Raw genomic sequence first — 23,410 nt, 5'->3', positions numbered from 1 at the left:
GACACGAGAAGCAGTGCGGCCTAATGAGAAGAGCAGAGAGGACCTGAGTTCTAATCCTGGGTCCACCACTTACCAGCTATGTGACCTTGGGCAAGCCACTTAACTTCTCTGTGCCTCAGTTCCCTTATCTGCAAAATAGACTGTGATCCCCATGTGACCAGATTGTCTTGTATCTACCCCAGAGCTTCATACAGTGCTTGACACATAGTAAGCACTTAAATACCATGGTTATTATTTTTATTATTATTATAATCATTTTTCATATGTGTAGAACAGTTACTGCATGTAATGGTCACATTCATTCATACTGCTGCTGCTGCTGATAGTGATATTAATAATGGAATTCTCATTTTCTTTTTCCAAATGGATCCTGCTACAAACACCAGTTTCTAATTCTGTCCAGAATTATAACACTTGAATCATAACATATCTGTTTGGGTTTAGAAAGAAAAAGAATGAGAAAAAGATATTTGTCCAGAGAGAAGCGGTACGGCCTAGTGGATAGATCGTAAGTCTGGGAGTCAGAAGGACCTGGTTTCTACTTAAGGCTCTGCCACTTGTCTGATGTGTGACTTTGAACAAGTCACTGAACTCCTCTATGCCTCAGTTACCTCATCTGTAAAATGGGGATAAGATCTGTGAGCCCCAGATGGAACACCTCCTCCTCACCGTCCCTCGGTCTCGCCTATCCCGCCGTCGACCCCTGGGCCACGTCCTCCCGCGGTCCCGGAACGCCCTCCCTCCTCACCTCCGCCAAACTGATTCTCTTCCCCTCTTCAAAACCCTACTTAAAACTCATCTCCTCCAAGAGGCCTTCCCAGACTGAGCTCCTCTTCTCCCTCTACTCCCTCTACCACCCCCTTCACCTCTCCGCAGCTTAACCCTCTTTTCCCCCCATTTCCCTCTGCTCCTCCCCCTCTCCCTTCCCATCCCCTCAGCACTGTACTCGTCCGCTCAACTGTATATATTTTCATTACCCTATTTATTTTGTTAATGAAATGTACATCCCCTTGATTCTATTTAGTCGCCATTGTTTTTACGAGATGTTCTTCCCCTCGACTCTATTTATTGCCATTGTTCTCGTCTGTCCGTCTCCCCCGATTAGACTGTAAGCCCGTCAAACGGCAGGGACCGCCTCTATCTGTTGCCGACTTGTTCATTCCAAGCGCTTAGTACAGTGCTCTGCACATAGTAAGCGCTCAATAAATACTATTGAATGAATGAATGAATGAATGAATGAACAGGGACTCTGTCCAAACTGATTAGCTTGTACCTACCCCAGCACTTAGGACAGTCCCTGGTACATAAGAAGTGCTTAACAAATACTATTTAAAAAACAGGAATGGTACATAAGAAGTGCTTAATACCATTTAAAAAACCAGAAAAAGCATATTTTTCAAAGTTCTGAAGAAGACCTCAGAGATATGGGAAGACCAGTGGCCCTGTTCTTTGCCAAAAAGAAATCAAATTAGGTTTTGGAAACATTATTCCAGGCAGTTCCATTAGGACCAGGCAAGCCTCACCAAGAAAATGTCAGTTGTGATTTGGTGTTGGGAAATGATGGCTCCTGCTCATGAATTCCCAAACAGAACTGTGAATTATTTCCTGGGAATCATTACAGCAATGTGAACCAGAAAGATGCTTTCAACAGCTGAAAAGGGCACGCTGATCTCATCATAGTTCCTAGTTTCTCAGGTTTGGCCATAGGATGCAAATCTGCTGGATGTCTTGCATACCCCTTTCCTGTTACAAAGACTTTGATGTGCAGGACCACAAACACACACACACACACACACAACCTCCCCCCCACACCAATTAATTTCCAGGTGTGTTCTCAAGGCAGTATTATTTGGAAATGGGACGTGGGCAGAACAACTTAAAACTCAGTCATGTGAACGTGAGAAAGACCACCTCTTTCCAGTCCTCAGAGGATGGATAGCGCGCAAGATTACTATAAAGAAAAACTACACACTTCCTAGCAAGAAAGGTCAACAGACACAGAGCAACTATTTTTTATTTGCTTTCAAAACAGAGGGGCTATGATTTATGCAGGCCCTAAGCTTATGTCATAGCTTTCCAGGTGCTGCTGGGAAACCCTGACCCAGGGCTAATCCCCAGAACGACACTGGGCATTGCATGAATTTGCTTTGTTCTGCCGTGCTCCTTCTCAGCGTGCTTTTGGGTTAAAGTGCGGCGGCTTGGTAGCTCGGCTGAACTTGGCTTAAGAGCAGGTCTCTCACAGACGATCTGAAATAAATTAAAATCCAGCCTTCCATATTTCAATTGACTGTGGCTTGTCTGGGAGGAGGAGGGGGGATTTCATTGGTTTACTGCCATATTGCCTACATTTGCTTTCTGTGGATTGGTAGACCAGACACAATATATAAATCGTTGCTTACACGTATTTTAATAGCATGGGGAAGACGTAAGTAAATTTGGGTAACCAGGTTGTAATCAAGAAACTACCCAATGGGTAGTTGTGGGATAAAGAAAAAAGATATTGGTAGTAGTGTAGGAATGACTTGATTAAAAAATCAAATTGAAAATGCTATGTCGGTAATTCATTGCTTCTGTCTGCTACTTTCTAATATATTTTCTGCCTTATATTTATTGAAATTTTTAAAACAGACTTGTGGTTTCAAGATTAAAAGCACAGGATAGTATTTAAAACAAAGGCCACTTTGAAGCAGCCTCATTCTAGCTGACACTTTATTTTGTTTACCATTTTTTAGTTTCCCAACAAGCAGAGAAATAAATATCCCCAGTGGTGAATCACTGATATCACTTTCAACTTTTATTTATTTTTGACCTGCTCCATATTATCACTCAATACGGGTCATGTCTAGCCTTCAAATTCAAATGCTAAATGTTTAGTTCTTTTCATTGCCTATTATCCAACTTAATTTATTCCCTGATAAAAAATGGTAGGATGATTTGCTTCAAGATAAAAACAGCAGTACATTTTTCCTCTAGTTAAATAGAATTCAGTGAAACTGTGCTGTTCAAAAACAGGCTGTTTCATAAAGAAGAATTGTAAATATTGAATGGAGAAATGGAATTTTAGAAGTTTACTTTAGAGAAAAGACTAACAAGAACAAAAGCTGACATCTGTGTATTTTGTCAGCTTGTTTTTTTTTTTTTTTTGTTCATTGGTCCCTACAGCCAGTAAAATAATAACTGATCACGAGAATGCAATTAACTGGCAGGCTACACCATGGTTTAATCCTACTTTAGTTTCTGGTATTCACTCTCAATTCTTCCTGCACTTGGCTTTATTCTGTGTCTGAGGTTACATATATCGTTTTCTTATCACGATGGCTTGAATTCCTAGTACAGGATGATCATTTAGACTCCAAGTAAACGAACTATTTGAAAAGTGAGATGAAAATTAATAGAAAGGAAAACAACCAAACAAAAGAACTATCAGTCGAGGCTACACGCACCCTTTTTCTGGTTCTTGTTTTTCTGAAAATAGAGAATGAGGAAGTCAAAAATAAAATGTTATCTGACTTTCAGAAAAATAATGCCAATTGAAGGGGATGCTTTTTCTGGGACTATAAATAGAAGAAAAGTACTGGGATAGACATAAAATCTTTGTAGCGGATGGTAAAATGCAACCTGAAAGTTAAATGGCAGAGAACTCTGGCCTGAACTATAATGTTGTAGTATCCCGTAGAGGGAGCTGTAGACTTAAATTTGTTTCCTTTCCGTCCACATGCTGCATTCTTTTGATTACTTGGACAGCAATTTTGGAAAGCTGTGACATGTTCTTCCCCGCCGCGGATATGCCTATTAGAGCCTAATCCGCAGCTGTGAGAATCGATGGCCCCCAATCACTTAAAAAAAAATAAAAAGCAATGACCAAAGTCCAAGCTTTTTTATTATTATTAAAGCGCCGTCGAGTCGTTTCCGATTCATAGTGACTCCACGGATATACGTTCTCCAGAAGGTTCTGTCTTCTGCCATAATCCGCCAACTTTCTAACGGCTCTTCTGTTAGGGTCTCTATCCATCTAGCTGCAGGTCTGCCTCTTCTACATTTTCCCGGGACTTTCCCTAGCATTAGTATCCTCTACAGAGGATATGTTTATGTGTCCAAAATATGCTTATCCAAGACTAGTCGTTTGGCCTTCCAAAGACCACTTTGCTTTAATTTGCTCCAAAATCCATTTGTTCGTCTTGCGGGCCATCCATGGTATTAGCAAAGTCAGAGTCAAAGAAGATTGCTCTTTTTGTGCTTTTTGACTATTGGAGAGAGTATAAACTGTAAAGGTATTCAGTGTGAGAACACTAAGGAAGCCTAATACATCGCCGTGGAACACTCTGACCACTATTTAACACTAATGGTATTTATTAAGCACTTTCTGTGCTCCTATACAGAGATAAGTGCAGGGTGGGTTCAAAATAGTCAGATCTGACCAAGTCCCTGTCCCACAGGAAGTTCACAACTGAAAAAGTATGGAGAGCAGCTATAATATAATAATAATGTCGGTATTTCTTAAGCGCTCACTATGTGTTCTAAGCGCTGGGGTAGACACAAGGGAATCAGGTTGTCCCACGTGGGGCTCACAGTCTTAATCCCCATTTTACAGATGAGGTAACTGAGGCACAGAGAAGTTAAGTGACTTGCCCACAGTCACACAGCTGACAAGTCGTGGAGCCGGGATTCGAACTCATGACCTCTGACTCCAAAGCCCGTGCTCTTTCCACTGAGCCACGCTGCTTCTATCTTACACTCATTATACAGCTGAGGACCCTGAGGCCCAGAGAGGTTAATTGATTTCCCTGAAGTCACACAGCAGGTCAACAGCAAAAGTGAGGCTGGAAACCAGGTCTCTAGATTCTCAATCCTACACTCTTTCTGCACTCTCTGGACTGTAAGCTCATTTAGGCAGGGAACGTGACTGCTCATTATCTTGCATCGTACTCTCCCGAGCATGTAGTACAGTGCTCTGCACATAGTAAGCGCTCAGTAAATACCATTGATTGATTGATCGATGAGAAGCAGCGTGGCGCAGTGGAAAGCGCACGGGCTTTGGAGTCAGGGCTCATGAGTTCGAATCCCAGCTCTGCCACTTGTCAGCTGTGTGACTGTGGGCAAGTCACTTAACTTCTCTGTGCCTCAGTTCCCTCATCTGTAAAATGGGGATGAAGACTGTGAGCCCCACGTGGGACAACCTGATTCCCCTGTGTTTACCCCAGCGCTTAGAACAGTGCTCTGCACATAGTAAGCGCTTAACAAATACCAACATTAAACATTACTAGGCCAGGTTTCCTTGCCAATGAGTGGGCACCAGTATATTTTCCTCTGATTTATCCTTTCCTGATTTTCCTAGGGGTAGTAATAATAGTAATAATTACAGTGATAATAAATAAAATGAAATAACATTGGTTAAGCACTTTGTGTCAAGCACTGTTCTAAGCATGGGGATAGATATAAGGTAGTCAGGTCAGACACAGTCCCTGTCCCATATGAGGCTTCCAGTCTAACGGGGAGGAAGGACAGATATTTCATCTCCATTTTGCAGATGAGGAAACTGAGGTCCAGTGAAGTGACTCGCCCACAATTACACGGAAGGCAAGCGGCGGAGGCAGAATTAGAACCCAGGTCCTCTCACTACCAGGCCTTTGTTCTTTCTACTAGACTCGCCACCCCCTTTTCCATGACATGGGGTGACCATGTGGGCAGGGAATATGTCTGTAATATTGTTATAACTGTACTCTCCCAAGTGCTTAGTACAGTGCTCTGCACACAGTAAACACTCAATAAATATCATTGACTGATTGACGGTCTCCTTGGCCTTTCTCCTGTCCTCTGCCTTCTCCGAAAACCAAGCCTTTCCCCCTAAGTCAGTTGGCTGACAGATTCAGAATCCTTCTCCTAGACAAGATCAGGTTCAGCAGTCAGCAAAATGTCTCCCCAGTACCTTGGCGAATCAGCAAAATATTTTAAGAAATGCTCTACTTCTAAGGACCAAATACCTTGATGGTTATTGGATTTGTCACAGTATATAAAGTTTCTCCCCTAGCCAAACTGCCCCTCAATTGCTATTAGATTACTAAACCACATCAGGAAATCAAACCTGAAGGAAGAATCTGTAATTATCAATAAGGAACCCCCGGCTTAAAATATGAAAAAAAAAATTTTGTCGGTTTTTGTTTTCGGCATCGTCATTTTCTCTCAGTCCTGCAGCATGCACTCAGCTCCAAGTTTGGAAGTTCTGTAGCCCACGGCACTGTTTACTTAAAGCTGCCCCGAAAGCCTGAAGTGGCACCGAACATCAGGATAACTTTAGATCTCATAACTCCTAAGTGTCCCAGAAATGTGCGGACCTACGAAAGACTTTTCTCAGGAGCAAAATAACTGCTTTTTAGCCATAAATCATACCCCAGTCTTGTTATACCACAAAGAATTAAAGAATGCTAAGCAAATGACTTTTTTCCCCACTTCGGTGCTTCTGAGGCTTGTTATAAATGCCGGATCCTGCTGTTGAGTGATCTAAAAGCTACCGTCACAACCTTTAATTCCCTGGGTGCAAATGAATCCTCCATGAGGTAATTGAAGGAAATTGATGACATTATTTGCTGTATCTGGGGTATCAACAGCATGTGAATGCAAAGCCCAGCCTGAGAGTGACTGGCCTGCTGAACTCTTTTTGTGTACAGGCTCCTATTATGAGAGAATTTGCATCGGATAGTATTTTACTGGACTTCCGTATTTTTTTAGTGGACTTCCAAATCCTTTTGTTCTTATAGGGATGAGACAATAGGAAGAAAACATGAGTTGCTACCTTGCATGGTTATTTCACACAGCAGGTTTCAGTGCTATGAGCTGCTTTTGAAAACATAAATAACGTCATCTTGCATGACTTTTAACATAGGCAGATGCTGTGTGCCTTGGACAAGTCACTTCATTTCTCTAGGCCTCCTCTCTAAAAAGGGGAGTCGATATCTATTGTTCCTCCTCTTAGGCTAGGAACCCCAAGTGGGACAGATGTGTCTGTTATATTGTTATATTGTGCTCTCCCTGGAATTTACTACAACGCCCAACACACGGCACTCAATAAATATGATTGACTGACAAGTCCTAGAGTGGCTAAGTATTTAGCGTCCATGGGTGCAACTGCCTTGAGAAGCAACATTACCTAGCGGATAGAGCACGGGCCTGGGAATCAGAAGGACCTGAGTTATAGTCCCGGCTCTGCCGCTTTGCTGTGTGACCTTGGGCAAGTCACTTCACTTCTCCGGGCCCATCTGTAAAATGGGGATTAGGACTGTGAGCCCCATGTGGGACATGGACAGGGTTCAACCTGATTAGCTTGTATCTACCCCAGCGCTTAATACAATTCCTGGCACATAGTAAGCACTTAATGAATACCATAAAAAATAAAAATACGTTTTGAAAATGTCAGCGATTCAACATTGAATCAGAAACTGAACTTTGCCTTTTCTGAGCAGATAACGTTGGCAAAATCTCTACGCACTCGGCAGGCTATCATGATGAAATTTAGAACTATCCTTTCCATGTACACTTGTGGGATTCAAATCAATCAGTTGTATTTATTGAGTGCTTACTCTGCACAGAACACTGTACTAAATGCTTAGAGAATTGGTAGTCATAATCTCTGCTCACATTGAGGTTACCGTCTACAGCAGGAACTTTTGAAACATTACAATTGGGGCTAATAGACACACTGCACTGAAGAAGGAAATATTTTACAATGAAGAATGGAAAAAGAGATATTTAGATGTATTCTTCAATGTCATTTTTCCCCCTAATTCTTGCGCTTGACACCTTGATTCGACCTTGGACTGACCTTGGAGTTTATGGGCTAAAGGTAGCAATTATGCCATAGCGAAAATATGCAGACAGAACTCTGCTGTCTAGAGAGAATGGCCGGCTTACATTTTGTTTAAGTTAACACACTTTGCTGTTTATAAAACTTCACCCCATGGTGTTTAAAATTGGATGGGAAGGACTGATGGTAGTCTAAAGTTCATATTGGAGTTTTTAGGAAGGTTGGAATGTTTGTGGGAGATTTAGCAGAGACTTTTCAGCTTCATGACAGTTATAGAAAATTCCACAGGGCGCTGGTTCGAAAAGCTACTGCTCACCTTTCTAAGTGCCTAGACAGCTGCCCTCAAGAGATTTAAGGTCCTGGCTCAAATTGGGAGATTTTTACTTTTTTATGGTATTTGTTAAGCACTTACTTTGTGCCAGGCATGTACTAAATGTCGGGGTAGATACAATCTCATCGGATTGGGTGCAGTCCACGTCCCACATGAGGCTCGTGGTCTTCCTTCCCATTTTACAGATGAGGAAACTGGGGCACAGAGAAGTTAAGTGACTTGCCCAAGGTCACACAGCAGACAAGCAGTGGAGCAGTGATTAGACACAGATCTTGCTGACTCACAGACCCATGCTCTATCCACTAGGCTATGCTGCTTTTCTATTTGTGTGAAGATGAAAGGACCCTTAAGCTATTAATATATTTCACCTCAAGAGTATTTGGGGCAATACTGCTACGTTTATAGTGTAATTTTTGGTTCTGCCTCTTGCTATTAATCGTTCATTCATTCCATCGCATTTATTGAGCGCTCACTGTGTACAAAACACCAGACTAAGTGCATGGGAGAGTATAATGTAACAGTCCCAGTCCATAACGAGCTAGCAGTCTAGAGTCTAATTGGTCAGTCAGTGTATTTATTAAGAATATACTGTGTACAGAGAGCTTGGCAGAATACAATAAAGTAGGTAGATCTTACCTCTGCCCTGAAGGACCTTATATCCTAGCTGCCCAGAACTCAGAAGCATGCTTCTAATTGGTTAAAAGGTAGGCTATTGAAAGATGAGTGGAAGAATGATAACCTCCCATTACAGCCTAAAAATGCAACTGCTTCATAACCTGCTTTCCTCTATCTGAGCAACCTAATGGAAAGAGGACAGGAGTGGGAGTTCGAGGACCTGGATTCCAGTCCTGCCGCTGCCATGTGCCAGCGGTGTGACTTTGGACAAATCACTTAACTTCTCCAGGCCTCATGTCTAAAATGGGGATTAATACCTGTTCTCCCTCCTCTTAGACTATGAGCCCCAAGTCGGACGGGGAATGTGTCCAATCTCACATTCAATACAATATACCTGGTGTATTGCCCTTGGAATGGAGCTTGGCTCATAATAAGCTCTTTACAAATATCAGAATTATCATTATTATTATTATTGTTACTTGAATCTGATCTCTAACCTGAAAAAAACCTGTATTCCTAGAGCCTCACTCCTTTATATGTCATTCTGAGTATGCAGTACCACATCAATCTGGTGTAGAAAATTTCCAGTTACTACTTTGCTGCCCTTTGCAAACCTGGGCCAGGTACTTAGAAATTCAAGCCATCATTGTTATCTGTGGGAAAATAACTTGCAGATGATGAGTGAATTTCCATGTTCAGAATTGGTCTTCTACCCTTTACTAACTTCACATTCTGATGAATCGAAATGCTCTTTGACAGTTTCAAAATGGAGCATGAGTAACCGAGGGGCTACATAAAATCTGACATTTCATGGGAACCACTCCAGAGCGCTTTGAATAATCAGTTAAAAATAGAAAACCCTTACCCAGGAAGGCATTGGAGAAGGTTTTGCACTTCTAAAGCTTTGTACCACATACTTTCTCTTTTGAGAGGGAGTAGTAACCTCACCAATCCATCGATGAGACGGTCGTATCTCCTGAGCACTCACCCTGTGCCGAGCACTTTACTAAGCGCTGGGGAGAGTACGAAAGAACAGAGTTGGAAGACACTAGAGTTTACAGGCTAGAGTGGGAGATGTATTAATAAAGATAAATATTAAGGCAGATAAATTGTGGACATATGTCCTTTGCGGTTGAGGGTCTTCTCTGTTTTCCCAGCTTTAATTTTCACCTGGAAAGCTCTAAGACAGATTGAATTGTACTTTCAATGTTTAGACCAACTAATGTTACACTGCCTAGCCTTGTTAGACTTAGGTCCTGCACATAAGTGCTGTCCTATACATTAATTAAATCTCATTTCATGATTGAGAAAGACAATCCTAGTAGTCACATTTCCCGAATGCCCACTTGGAAGGGTGGTGAACTGTACTAGATGGTACTGAACTAGGTGCTTGGGGGTTAAAGGCCAAAGGGGAAATATTTCTCAATCAATCTCCACCCTACCCCATATTCTGTATTAGGGTCTTGTAGTATCTTTCTTAGAGAAGCAGCGTGGCTCAGTGGAAAGAACCCGGGCTTGGGAGTCAGAGGTCATGGGTTCGAATCCTGGATACACCACCTGTCAGCTGTGTGACTGTGGCCAAGTCACTTAACTTCTCTGTGCCTCAGTTACCTCATCTGTAAAATGGGGATTAAGACTGTGAGCCTCATGTGGGGTAACCTGATTACCCTGTATTTACCCCAGCGCTTAGAACAGTGCTCTGCACATAGTAAGTGCTTAACAAATACCAACATTATTATTGTAATAAAAATGAAATAAAATGCAACTTATAGCTCCTGATTATTTGCCTCAAAATTCATTTTTTCACCTCTAGACTCTTGCTCTTCCTCTGAGTTCAGACCACATCACAAAGATGCATTAGTACCAGCGACTGAAAAAGCATTTTTATTATTAGTGCCAAAGTCAATATTACCTTCCTTCTGTCCCGAGTAAGATGAATCTTATCATCCTAACATTTACCGTCTTTGGTTAATTCTAGACGGATTCATTCTTTCCAGTTGCCTCTAGAGGGAAGCACGTATGTCTCTATTTGGAAGACGAAGACTGTTTCAGAAGCCTTACACTTTCCAGGCAGATTTCTATGTGTTGCCAAGCCATCTGCCTCGTATAAGCTGAGGAACCTAAAAAACAAAAAAACAAAGCAAAACAAAATAAAATCGAAGGAACTGGCTTGTTTTAGATCAGTTTTTCCCGAGCCCTGTAATAATAATAATAAAAATGGTATTTGTTACCAGATTTGGCACTGTACTAAGCGTTGGGCATCTCTCCCTTCTTCTCTCTCCCTCCCTCCAGGCTCGCATCTCCTCCTGCCTTAAGGATATCTCTACTTAGATGTCCTCCCACCCTCTAAAACTCAACATGTCCAAGACAGACAAGTTATCCTCCCAAACCCTGTCCTCCCCCTGCTGACTTTCCCATCACTTTGGATGGCACAGCCATCTTTCCCGTCTCACAAGCCCGCAACCTTGGTGCCATCCTGGACTCGGCTCTCTCATTCACCCTACGTATCCAATCTGTCACCAAAACTTGCCGGGCTCACCTTCACAATATCGCCAAGATTCGCTTTTTCCTCTCCATTCAAATCGTTACCACGTTAGTACAATCACTCATCCTATCCTGACTGGATTACTGAATCAGCCTTCTTTCTGACCTCCCAGCCTCCTTTCTCTGCCCACTTCAGCCCATACTTCAATCTGCTGCCCAGATTATCTTTCTACAGAAACACTCTGGGCATGTCACCCCCCTCTTCAAAAGTCTCCAGTGGTTGCCTATCAACTTGGTATGAAGCAAAAACTCCTCACTCTTGGCTTCAGAGCTCTCTGTCACCTGGCCCCCTCCTACCTCACCTCCCTTTCTCCTTCTACATCCCAGCCCACACACTCCGCCCCTCTGCCATTAACCTCCTCACTGCCTTGTTCTCGCTTGTCCCACCATCGACCCCTGGCCCTCGTCCTACCTCTCGCCTTGAATGCCAACCCTCCTCAAATCCATCAAACAACCACATTTTTTCCCCTCAAAGCCCTACCGAAAGCTCACCTCCTCCAAGAGCCCTTCCCATTCTAAGTCCCTGTTTTCCTCAGCTTCCCTTCCCTCGCTGTCACCCTGACTCACTCCCTTTCCTCTACCCCCCTTCCCTGCCCCACAGCACTTGTGTATATTTGTACATAGCTATAATTTTATTTATTGATATTATTGCCTGTTTACTTGTTTTGATGTGCATATAGCTATAATTCTATTTATTTATATTGATGCCTGTTTTCTTGTTTTGATGTCTGCCTCCCCCCTTCTAGTCAGTAAACCCAGTGTGGGCAGTAATTGTCTCTCTTTATTGCTGAATTGTACTTTCCAAGCACTTAGTATAGTGCTCTGCACACAGTAAGTGCTCAATAAATATGATTGAATGAATGAATGAATATTAAGCACTGTACCTATAGACCTCCTCCTTGGTTAAAGCGGCTTCTCTTATCCCAAAGAATTTTTGGCCTAGAATATCACTGCTGTCAGGCCAGGTCAATCTTCTGGGTCAGGCAAGGGGTGGCTTCAAGGGAATTATTCAGTGATTAACCCAGTCAGAAATTGAGAAGCCGCATGGCCCAATGGAGAGAGTACAGGCCTAGGTGTCAGAAAGCCCTGGATTCTATTCCCACTCCTCCACTCATCTGCTGTGTGACCTTAGGCAAGCACTTAACTTCTCTGGGCCTCAGTTACCGCATCAGTAAAGTGGGCATTTCAACTGTGAATCCACAGGGACTGTAGCTTGTGTCTACCCCAGCGCTCAGTACAGTGCCTGGAACGTAGTAAGTGCTGAAAATAGTAAAAAAATTGATCAGCGCTAGACCCTTACCACCAGTGGGAGCAATTCAATTCAATCAGTCAATCGTATTCATTGAGCGCTTACTGTGTGCAGAGCACTGTACTAAGCGCTTGGGAAGTATAATTCAGCAACAGATAGAGAAGACCCCTACCCAACTACGGTCTCACAGCCTAGAAGGGGGAGGCAGGCAACAAAACAAAACAGACAGGCAATAGTATAAATGAATAAATAAGTGATTATTTATTAAGCACTAACTATGTGTCAAACACCAGGGTGGCTAAGTGGAAAAAGCCTGGTCTTGCGAGTCAGAGGTCATGGGTTCTAATTCTGGCTCCGCCGCCTGTCAGCTGTGTGACTTTGGGTGAGTCATTTAACTTTTCTGTGCCTAGATGACCTCATCTGTAAAATGGGGATGAAGATGTGAGCCCCATGTGGGACAAGCTGATTACCTTGTATCACCCCCAGCGCTTAGAACAGTGGTTTACTAATAGTAAGCACTCAACAAATGCCATCATTATTATTCTAAGTCCTGGGGAACGGACTAATGAATTAGATTGGACACAGTCCCTTTCCCCCATGGGCTCACATTCCAAGTAACCAGATCTACTGGATTTTGGCTAGTCTGCCCCTCTGCCCTGGTATAAACTCCTCCGGTCTCTTGGACTTCTGGGCTCCTTAGAACGGATGAGGGCTGGCATGCTGCCACCTTGTGCAGCCTCCAGGGCCAAGGTTTCGACAGGGTGGTGGGTAGGAATGACCCTGAGGGTCACTGGTCATATGGGACCGACAAGGCCCAAATATTTGGCCTGTCATTTCTGTAGTGAGTCCCCGCCTATTCTCAGCCAGTTTTCCAATTGGATTTTTATCTCTGTCATCCAGAAAAGCTTTCACTCATTCATTCATTCATTCATTCATTCATTCATTCATTCATTCATTCATTCATTCATTCCTATTTATTGAGTGCTTACTGTGGGCAAAGCACTGTACCAAGCAGTTGGAAAGTACAGTTCAGCAACAAGTAGAGACAATCCCTACCCAACAACGGGCTCACAGTCTAGAAAGGGGGAGATAGACAACACAACAATGCAAGTAGACAGGCATCAATAGCATCAATATAAATAAATAGAATTATAGTTATATACATATCATAAATAAAATAAATAGAATAATAAATATGTACATATATACACAAGTGCAGTGGGGCAGAGATGGGGGTAGAGCAGAGGGAGGGAGTTGGGGTGATGGGGGCAGGAAGAGGAGAGTAAAAGGGAGGCTCAGTGTGAGAAGGCCACCTGGAGGACGTGAGCTTTCAGTAGAACTTTGTAGGGGGGAAGTGTGCTAGTTTGGCACATGTGAGGAGGAAGGGCATTCAAGGCCAGAGGTAGGACGTGGGCCATGGGTGCAGTGCAGCACCAAGGGCTCCTTGAAAATCAATGCTTAGAGCAGTGCTTTGCATGTAGTAAGCTCTTAACAAATGCCATCATTATTATTATTATCATTAAGAGTTATACACATTGCTTTCCTTCTCCTTCCCCATATGGAATGCCCCAGCTTCCCTCCATTCCATCGCTTTGTGTAAACAGCTGCTCTGCCACAGTTTCCCTCCATCTTGGGGCCGTGGCCTCCTGCAACTTAGTAGTAGAGGATGGGGCTCCGTGCTAGTTTAGCCCCTCTCCCTGTTTCCGAAGAGCTCACAGACATGTGCTATCACCTTCATTCATTCATTCAATCATATTTGTTCAGCGCTTACATTGTGCAGAGCACTGTACTAAGCACTTGAGAATGTTCAATACAACGATGACCAGACACATTCCTTGCCTACAGAGAGCTTACAGTCTAGAGAGGGGAAACCAACATCAGTAAACATAAATAAATGACAGATTTGGACATAAGTGGTGTGGGACTAGGAGCGGGGAAGAACAAAGCAAGTCAGGGTGATGTGGAAGGGAATGGGAGAAAAGGAAAGGGGAGGACGTGTCTGGGAAGGCTTCTTGGAGGAGATGTGTCTTCAATAATGCTTTGAAGGAGGGGAGAGTAATTGTCTGTAGGATTTGAGGAGACAGGGCGTTGCCTCCCTCCCTAGATTACTCCCTCCTTAGATTATTGCCTCAGCCTCCTGCTGACCTTCCAAACTCCTGTCTCTCCCCACTTCAGTCCATACCTCACTTCACTGCCCCAATCAGCTTTCTACAAAACGTTCAGAACATGTCACCCCGCCTCCTCAAAAATCTCCAGTGGTTGCCTATCTACCTCTGTATCAAATAAAAACTCCTCACCCTTGCTTTAAAGCATTCATTCATTCATTCAATAGTATTTATTGAGCGCTTACTATGTGCAGAGCACTGTACTAAGCGCTTGGGATGAACAAGTCGGCAACAGATAGAGACAGTCCCTGCCGTTTGACGGGCTTACAGTCTAATCGGGGGAGACGGACAGACAAGAACAATGGCACTAAACAGCGTCAAGGGGAAGAACATCTCGTAAAAACAATGGCAACTAAATAGAATCAAGGCGATGTACAATTCATTAACAAAATAAATAGGGTAACGAAAATATATACAGTTGAGGCCACCTTGCCCCCTCCCACAACACAACCTGCAAATATCGTTCCTCTAGTGCTAACATTCTGTGTCTTGATCTCACCTGTCTCACCAACAACACCTGGCCCATGTCCTGCCTCTGTCCTAGAATGCCTTCCCTCCTCAATTCCGACGGAAAATTACTCTTCCCCCCTTCCTGAAGGCACATCTTCCCCAAAAGGCCTTTCCATACTAAGCCCCACTTCTCCTCATCTTCCATTCCCTTCAGCCTCACCCCGACTGGCTCCCTTTGCTCTCCCCCCACCCCCAGCTTCGCAGAGCTTAAGTATATATCTGTCATTTTATTTGTATTGACGTCCCTCTCCCCCACTGGACTCTAAGCTCATTGTGGGCAGGGAATGTCCCTGTTTATTGTTGTATTGTCTTTCCCAAGCGCTTAGTACAGTGCTCTGCACACAGTAAGTGGTTAATAAATATGACTGAATGAAAGTTCCAGCCAGAGGCAGGATGAAGGCCAGGGGTCGGCGGTGAGACAGGAGAGACTGAGGCACAGTGAGAAGGTTAGCACTACAGGAGTGAAGTGTGCGGGCCGTTTGGTAGAAGAAGAGTAGTGAGGTGAGGTAGGAGGGGGCAAGACTGTGGACTATTTTAAAGCCAATGGTGAGGAGTTTTTGTTTGATGCCATAGTGCATGGGCAACCACACACAAACACATTTACACAAGCTCCTAAAAGCACACATTCTCATCCTCGTTCTCCTACACAATCACACACTTATGTAGATACACATTTGTTTGCTCACTTACACACTGGCTTTATAGGTTAATGTATTTTGCAAGACCCACCTAACCCTGGGCCAAAATTCATCTCAGCTAGCACAAGCTGGAGTTCTTGGGTTCTAAGTCAGGCCTGGGTCCTCAGTCTTTGGTGGATCAATCAACCAATCGATCAGTGGTATTTACTGAGTGCTTAGTTTATGCAGGATGATTCTCAGAAGCACCCCAAGATGACCTGGTTTTTCCCACCATCAACCAGTATCTCGCCTGTGATCCCAATCTGAACACGGTGAATCCCCTGAACACAAAACAGGTGGATATATCTTTTATAGGAGGAAAGAGATACAGTTGCTCCCCTGACGCTAGAGAAAATCTCAAGGATTAGGTAAAATCAGCAGCAGCAATCAGCATTTAACAAGTTTGACTCGGATTACAAAGGGACCATCAGGAGTAATGAAAATGATGTCAAAATTGTTCCTTGCACTAGAAGTAGTGATTGAGCAGTCACTGGGTGTAATGGATGGTACTAAGTTCATGAATAGTAGGAAAAAAAGTAGTGACTTGTTTCCTCTCACCCGAAGGGACAAAGATAGTAACATGGAAAGGGATGGGGTGAGGGAGAACCAGGAGCGATTTGTGTGGGAATATGTGAGTTGGGTTTGTGCATCTTGTGAGCAGGGGATATGTCTATCAACTATTGTACTGAATTATCCCAAGTGCTCTACATACAGTAAGTGCTCAAAAAATACCATTGGTTGATCTTATGTACATACATTAAATGTTTGTTATAGAATTCACCAAAGTCTTAATGACCCACACAAAATCTAACTCACTAGCCAATACCTCCTAGCTCTTTTCCTGGCACCACTGTTATAAATAGTGGCATTTATTAAACACTTACTACGTGCTACATTCTGGGATACAAACAAGAATGAGGTCTGCCACAGTCCAGCGCTTACTATGCTACATTCTGGGCAAAATACAAGAATCAGGTCTGACACAATCCAGTCTAAGGAAGAAGGCAGGCCAATTCATGAAGTCATATATTTTTTTATTATGTCATTTGTTAAGCACTTATTATGTACCAGGCACTGTACTAAACCCTGGGGTAGATGCAAGCTAATCAGGTTGTACACAGACCATGACCGACATGGGGCTCACAGTCTTAAATCACCACTCCCACCCCCACCACTTTACAGACGTGGGAACTGAAGCACAGAGAAGTGAAGTGACTTGCCCAGGGTGACCCAGCTGACAAGTGGCAGAACTGGATTTAGTTGGCAATGGTTTCCAGGAGTTTTTTGGCACCTCTGTCCAGAGTTGATCAGAAGCTCAACATGAGGCAGCATCATAGACCATTCTTGGAAACAGAAGAAAGAATTAAAAAAAGGGAAGAGGGGAAGGAAGAAGACCACCAGGAAGAAAGAGAAAGAAGAAAATTGGCATAGAGAGAGAAAGTGTGGAAAAGTGCACGTTCTCTTTAGCTCGATCTGAGAACAGGGATTTCTTCTAAATTAGCTCTGTAAATCCAGACTCAGAAACATGGAGTTCATGTATATGCTTTTGGGTAATGTGCTTACAGAATTCGTAAATACTAAATCCAAACATCTGCCTAGGTTTGCATGGTTATGGTCTCCATTAAAAAACAATCAGCGGGGCAGAAAAGAACTTGGGGGATATATCCACTTAAATAGTGGCTTCCCTCAAAGGAGTTTAATATGCCATATAAAGTTTAAAATGAAAGTATCATATATCATTCATCAAAACACCTCTGTAGGTAGTGAGGAAACTGGGAGATAGTGGAGAGAGATGGTGGATTCACCCACAAGTCCATCCAGCCCAGCCCCCTGACTCGTCTTACAACCATCTTTCCCCTCGTTCATTCAATCAGTGTGCTGACTGTGTGCAGAGCACTGTACTAAGTGTTCGGGAGAGTACAATACAGTAAAATTAGTAGACACGATCCCTGGTCCTGCAGGAGGGATTGGTGGAGTTGTGGTCTGTTGGAAAGATTAGAGGTTGTTTACACTGAGCCGTTTTGGCTATTTCACCTCCTGCTAAAGATAAAAGAATCCTCCTAAGTGCAGGCAGGACAATCTGTCAATTGATCAGTGAGCTCTACTGACAGCTTACTGTGTGTGGAGCACTGTACTACTACTGAAGCAGGGTGGCTTAGCAGAAAGAGCCAGGAGTCAGAGGATGTGGGTTCTAATTCCGGCTCCGCCACTTGTCAGCTGTGTGACTTTGGGCAAGTAGCTTAACTTTTCTGTGCCTCAGTTACCTTGTCTGTCAAATGGGAATTAAGACTCTGAGCCCTACGTAGGACAACCTGATTTCGTTGTAGCTATCCCGGCGCTTAGAACAGTGCTTGGCACAAAATAAGCGCTTAACAAATATAATTATTATTATTACTTATAATAATTGTGGCATTTGTTAAAGGCTTACTATGTGGCAAGCAAGGTCCTAAGCACTGGAGTAGATGCAAGGTAATCAGATCAGGCACAGTCCCTGTCCCACATGGGACACAGTCGCACCATCTCAATCCCCATTTCACAGATGAGGAAACTGAGGTCAGAGAAGTGAAGTGACTTGCCCATTTCTCTGACTTCCAGGCCCCTGCTCTTTCCACTAGGCCACTCTGCTTCACTCTACTACAATGCTTAGTTCAGCAGGATGATTCTAGAGCCCGCTCTTTCCCTAACTCCCTTGCATATAACATCCCAAATCTTGTGGGACGGGAGCAGAATCTTTTCGGGTTTGGAGGTAGGGAAAAGTTGCCATTAGGCAAGACCCTTTCAGGTTTACTGCCCCACAGCTTAGAAGTTTCAACCCTTCTCCTTTGGAGATTGCCATAGCTATTATTTGGGTCAAGGCTAGACTTGACGAAAAGGAAGAATCTTAAACTGTGGTATTTGCAGTCTCTCATAAGAGTCCAGGCCGAAAACCTGTATATTAAATTTTTGTTCAGGGCTAGAATTATTTCCGCAGCTATTCCAGCCTAACTGGATACCCCTCAAAATAAGGGAGGCAAGAGTCAATATGCATAGGATGGCATTGGGCCTTGTATAGTGAATAGGAGTCACCGTTCACTGCAGTAGAATTGTTGACCTGAGCTATGTAGAAATGTGTGTTTTTCATTCATTCATTCATTCATTCATTCATTCATTCATTCATTCATTCATTCATTCATATTTATTGAGCGCTTACTATGTGCAGAGCACTGTACTAAGCACTTGGAATGTACAATTCAGCAACAGATAGAGACAGTCCCTGACCATTGACGGGCTTACAGTCTAATCCGGGGAGACAGACAAAAACAATAGCAATAAAAAGAATCTACCCATTACTTACTCTATGGCCTTGTTGCTAGTCTCCTATTCTCTTTAGAATTTTCCTTGTTCCTCTTTCGTGGATTCTCCCTCCAGCTCTGCAAACTTCTGGAAATTATTTTGGTCCAGTAGAAGTGCTTAGTATTTTGAATTATCTGGAGTCCACCCCTGTCTCTGTGAGGACTTCTAAACTGTAAGCTCATTGTGGGCTGGGAATGTGTCTGCTTACTGTTATATTGTACTCTTCCCAGTGCTTAGTATGGTGCTCTGCACACAGCTAGTACTCAATAAATACGATTGACTAACTGACTGAACCAGGTAACTCGGCCACCAGGAGAATGTCCAGGAGGTCATAGCTTTCTCCTCTGATTGAGAATATGTTTGCAGAAAATTGAACGATCTGTTTGGCTCTAAATGAGAAGCAGTATGGTGTAGTGGATAAAACATGGGCCTGGTAGTTAGAAGGACCTGGGTTCTAATCCCTGCTCTGCCATGTGTCTGCTGTGTGACCTAGGGCAAGCTACTTAACTTCTCTGGGCCTCAGTTACTTCATCTGTAAAATGGGGACTAAGACCATGAACCTCTTATGGGACAGGGACTGTGTCCAACATGATAATATTATATCTACCCCAGTAGTGAGCCCGGAACATAGTAGGTGCCTAATAAATACCATCAAAAAATGAGTTAACCCTTGAGGCTTGACTAGTGAACCTTTAATATTTTTAATCTTCCAGACTTCATGCCATACCTAACTCCACAAATACATTAAAAGATGCACAGAGGGGCTATTTGTAATCGCTATGTACGTTACATTGGACCGGCACCTTAGTTAACTTAGTGGAAAATCATGGATTATTTTATTATTTATAATTAGGAGAGTCTTTATCCTTTAAAATTGGAATGTGAACCATAAATAAAATAGGAAAATGACTACTGGGGAGAGAAAACAGGCATAGGATCTTTTTTAGGCTTGAGCATTTTTAAAGACTAGATTAAGGCTCGTGGAGGTGTGAAAAGTAATATATGTGGAAATGCAGAATGTGCAAAATATATAACATATCTTTAAGAGTGTGAAGTCTTTGTCTGCACTATTTTTTTCCATCAGAGATTACAGTGAAGAATGAGTGGTAGAACTGGAGTCTCCTTTATTTAAATCATATATCAACTTCTCAGACTGCTGATTCAAAACAAATCTCATATTGTCTGCTCACATATTGCATTTATCAAGTTACCGGGAATTATTCATGAGGTTTGTTTTTGATAATAGGGAAAGTGAAATCACATTGGGAAAAGACAATGGGCAAGTGTTTGTGTTGTATAAGGCGGGGAGGAGGTCAAAGCTAAACAGGTAGTTCAGCATCTTTCCTCTGGTATTGGCTCAGAAATTTTTAGAAGAATTAGAAATGTGTCAATTACATTACTGGTCCAACATGGCCTAATTTTCAATGAGGAAGGTTTCTAACCCAGAGCAGCCTTCTTTTTCAGTATGTGGACTGATGTTCTTTAAACCTTCCATCTGGGTAGTACAGAGTAGGTTTGGATTCTATTTCTAGCTATTTTTTTTGAGGAAGCATTCTGAAATACTAGGGACAATAATAGTGTGGCTTTACGTATCAAGATTCAGTTATAGAATGCATTTGCACAAGAGTGTGTTCTAAAAATTACACATGGGCGAAGTCACAATTTACTTTTGGAACTGGTGTGGTGGGATCCAGACTTAAATATGGTGGATTCTCACGCCAATCGCATCAGCAGTCTTATTAGATTTATGCTTATCATTGAAAATTGCAGGTGTTGGAATCACTGAGCATTTTTTATATCAATCATTCGATCATTGGTATTGATTGAGAATGTCCTGTATTTCTTTCAGTTGTATTTATTGTTGGTTTATGTATTGGTTTTTATTTTATTCCCCCAATGTATCATAAACTCACTGTGGTCAGTATATATGTTTTTTTTCTTCCCTATAACTCCCCCCCTTTCTTAGTAGCTATCATCATCGTCATCATGATCACAATCATAATAATTAACAATTCTAGTATTCACTGGTTTTCTGTTTCATGCTGACACTGAGTGTGCAATTTGGTAAATAATGTTAACTAACTTATTTTTGACCCAATGGGTTTTTTTTATTAAATCCACACGATGCCTTAAACTTTTTCGATGAACCCACTTGATGCCCTTTTGGGGTGGTCTTTCTTCCACATTAACTCTTCATCCTTCTTAATACCAAATAGCTGATGTTCCCGTTCTTTGCTCCTTCCCAACATTGTACCATTAATGATTCAAAGTCCACTTTTAGGATTCATTCAATCATATTTATTGAGGACTTACTGCATGCAGAGCACTGTACTAAGCGCTTGGGAAAGTACAACAATAAACACTGACATTCCCTGCCCACAGCGAGCTTACGTTTGAGGAGACTGAGCCCCTAACTAAGGCTGAACTGGAGAAGTGGGCTGGAAGTAAAGAAGCCTGGTTCTTTTTTTGCAGAACTGCAATCTGCCACTTTCTATTGTGCAAAGTGGAGATGCTTTTTTCTGGCTGTGAGTGTTACCTGGATAGGTGGTGAGGATTAATTACAAAAGTTCAGCAAGTAAGAGAAAGAAATAAAAGGAACACAGGCCCAAAACTCTTGTGACCAGAGAGAGTGACAACGGAATTTATTGAGCCCATACTGAGTGTAGTGTTCTGAACCAAGCACTGTCCTGGAACTAGATCCCCACACTTGCATCCAATAGACTATTTCTCTTCTCACCTCCAAAGCCTTACTAAAATCAACTTCCTCCAAGAGGCCTTCCTAGATTAGGTGCTCCTTTCTCCCATTCCCCCTTTCACCTAAGTTGCCTGGGCACCTAGGTATGTAATAATAATAATAATAATGATAATGATAAACACTTATGAAATGTCATAAAGATAACAATTAGAAAGAGGGTTCTAATTCCATCTCAATGACATTTCTGTTGGGTGACCTTGAGAAAGTCACTTAACTTCTCCTTGTTTCAGTTCCCTCATCTGCAAAAAGGGGGTTCAGTACCTGTTCTCCCACCTACATAGTTATTATTAAATGCCATAATAACGATAATGAATAATATAAAATAATATATAATTATATATTAATAATAATAACAATAATAATAATTGTAACTATGATTACTATGTTACTATGTTCCAAGCACTGGATTAGCACTGGGGTGGTTACAAGATCATCAGGGCCTGTATGGGGCTCACAGTCTGAGTAAGAGGGAGAACAGATATTGAATTCCCATTTTTGCTGTTGAGGGAACTGAGGCATAGAGAAGTTAAGTAAAAGCCCAATGTCACATAACAGATAAGTGGTGAAGCTGAGATTAGAACCCAGGTCCTATGACTCCCAGGCCCATGTGTTTCCCACTAGATAGAGATACTTAGCATACCATGTGACACCATCATGAATATGTTCCCTTCCCTCAAGGAGCTTGTATTTTAATTCAGTTTTGCTCTACCAAGCACTTATCAGAGTGTTCTGCGCGCAACAAGAACTCAGTGAACACGCAACTTGCATTGCTGGGATGTGCTTGGTTTAGAACGTATTGGAAAGGCACCTTTCCTCTAACCCCAGACACTTCTATGATGGAGCCTCCCAGAGGAACCATGGTTGGGTCCCTCAAGGTATTTCTTGGAGATTCGCAAATAAAACCAATTCCTATTCAATATATTGGAAACAAAATGTCGGACACTTTACTGAATTTTACTTCATTAAAATTTGGAAAGAGCAAAAAGATTTTTTTCAACTTCTAAATGAATTTTCCTCAATCAACCAATCATATTTATTGAGACCTTATTGTATAACCATGTAACAGACACATTCCCTGCCCACAGTGAGCTTACAGTCTAGCGGAGGAAGCAGACATTAATATAAATAAATTACAGACGTGCACATAAGTGCTGTGGGGCTGGGAGGGGGTGATGAATAAAGGTAGCAAGTCAGGGAGATGCAGAACGGAGTGGAAGACAAGGAAAAGAGGGTTTAGGCAGGGAAGGCCTCTTGGAGGAGCTGTGCCTTCAATAAGACTTTGAAGGTGGGAAGAGAAGTTGTCGGATAAGAAGCATGTGGATGTTCCAGGCCAGAGGCAGGATGTGGGTGAGGAGTTGGGGGAGATTTTCTCACGGTTCCCTTCCCTTTCGGTAGTCCATTCTTGTCCTCAAATTATTTGCTTTTCTCTGTTA

Source organism: Ornithorhynchus anatinus, chromosome 8, assembly GCF_004115215.2.
Source record: "Ornithorhynchus anatinus isolate Pmale09 chromosome 8, mOrnAna1.pri.v4, whole genome shotgun sequence".
Classification (NCBI taxonomy): domain Eukaryota; kingdom Metazoa; phylum Chordata; class Mammalia; order Monotremata; family Ornithorhynchidae; genus Ornithorhynchus; species Ornithorhynchus anatinus.
This window is presented reverse-complemented; position numbering follows the sequence as displayed.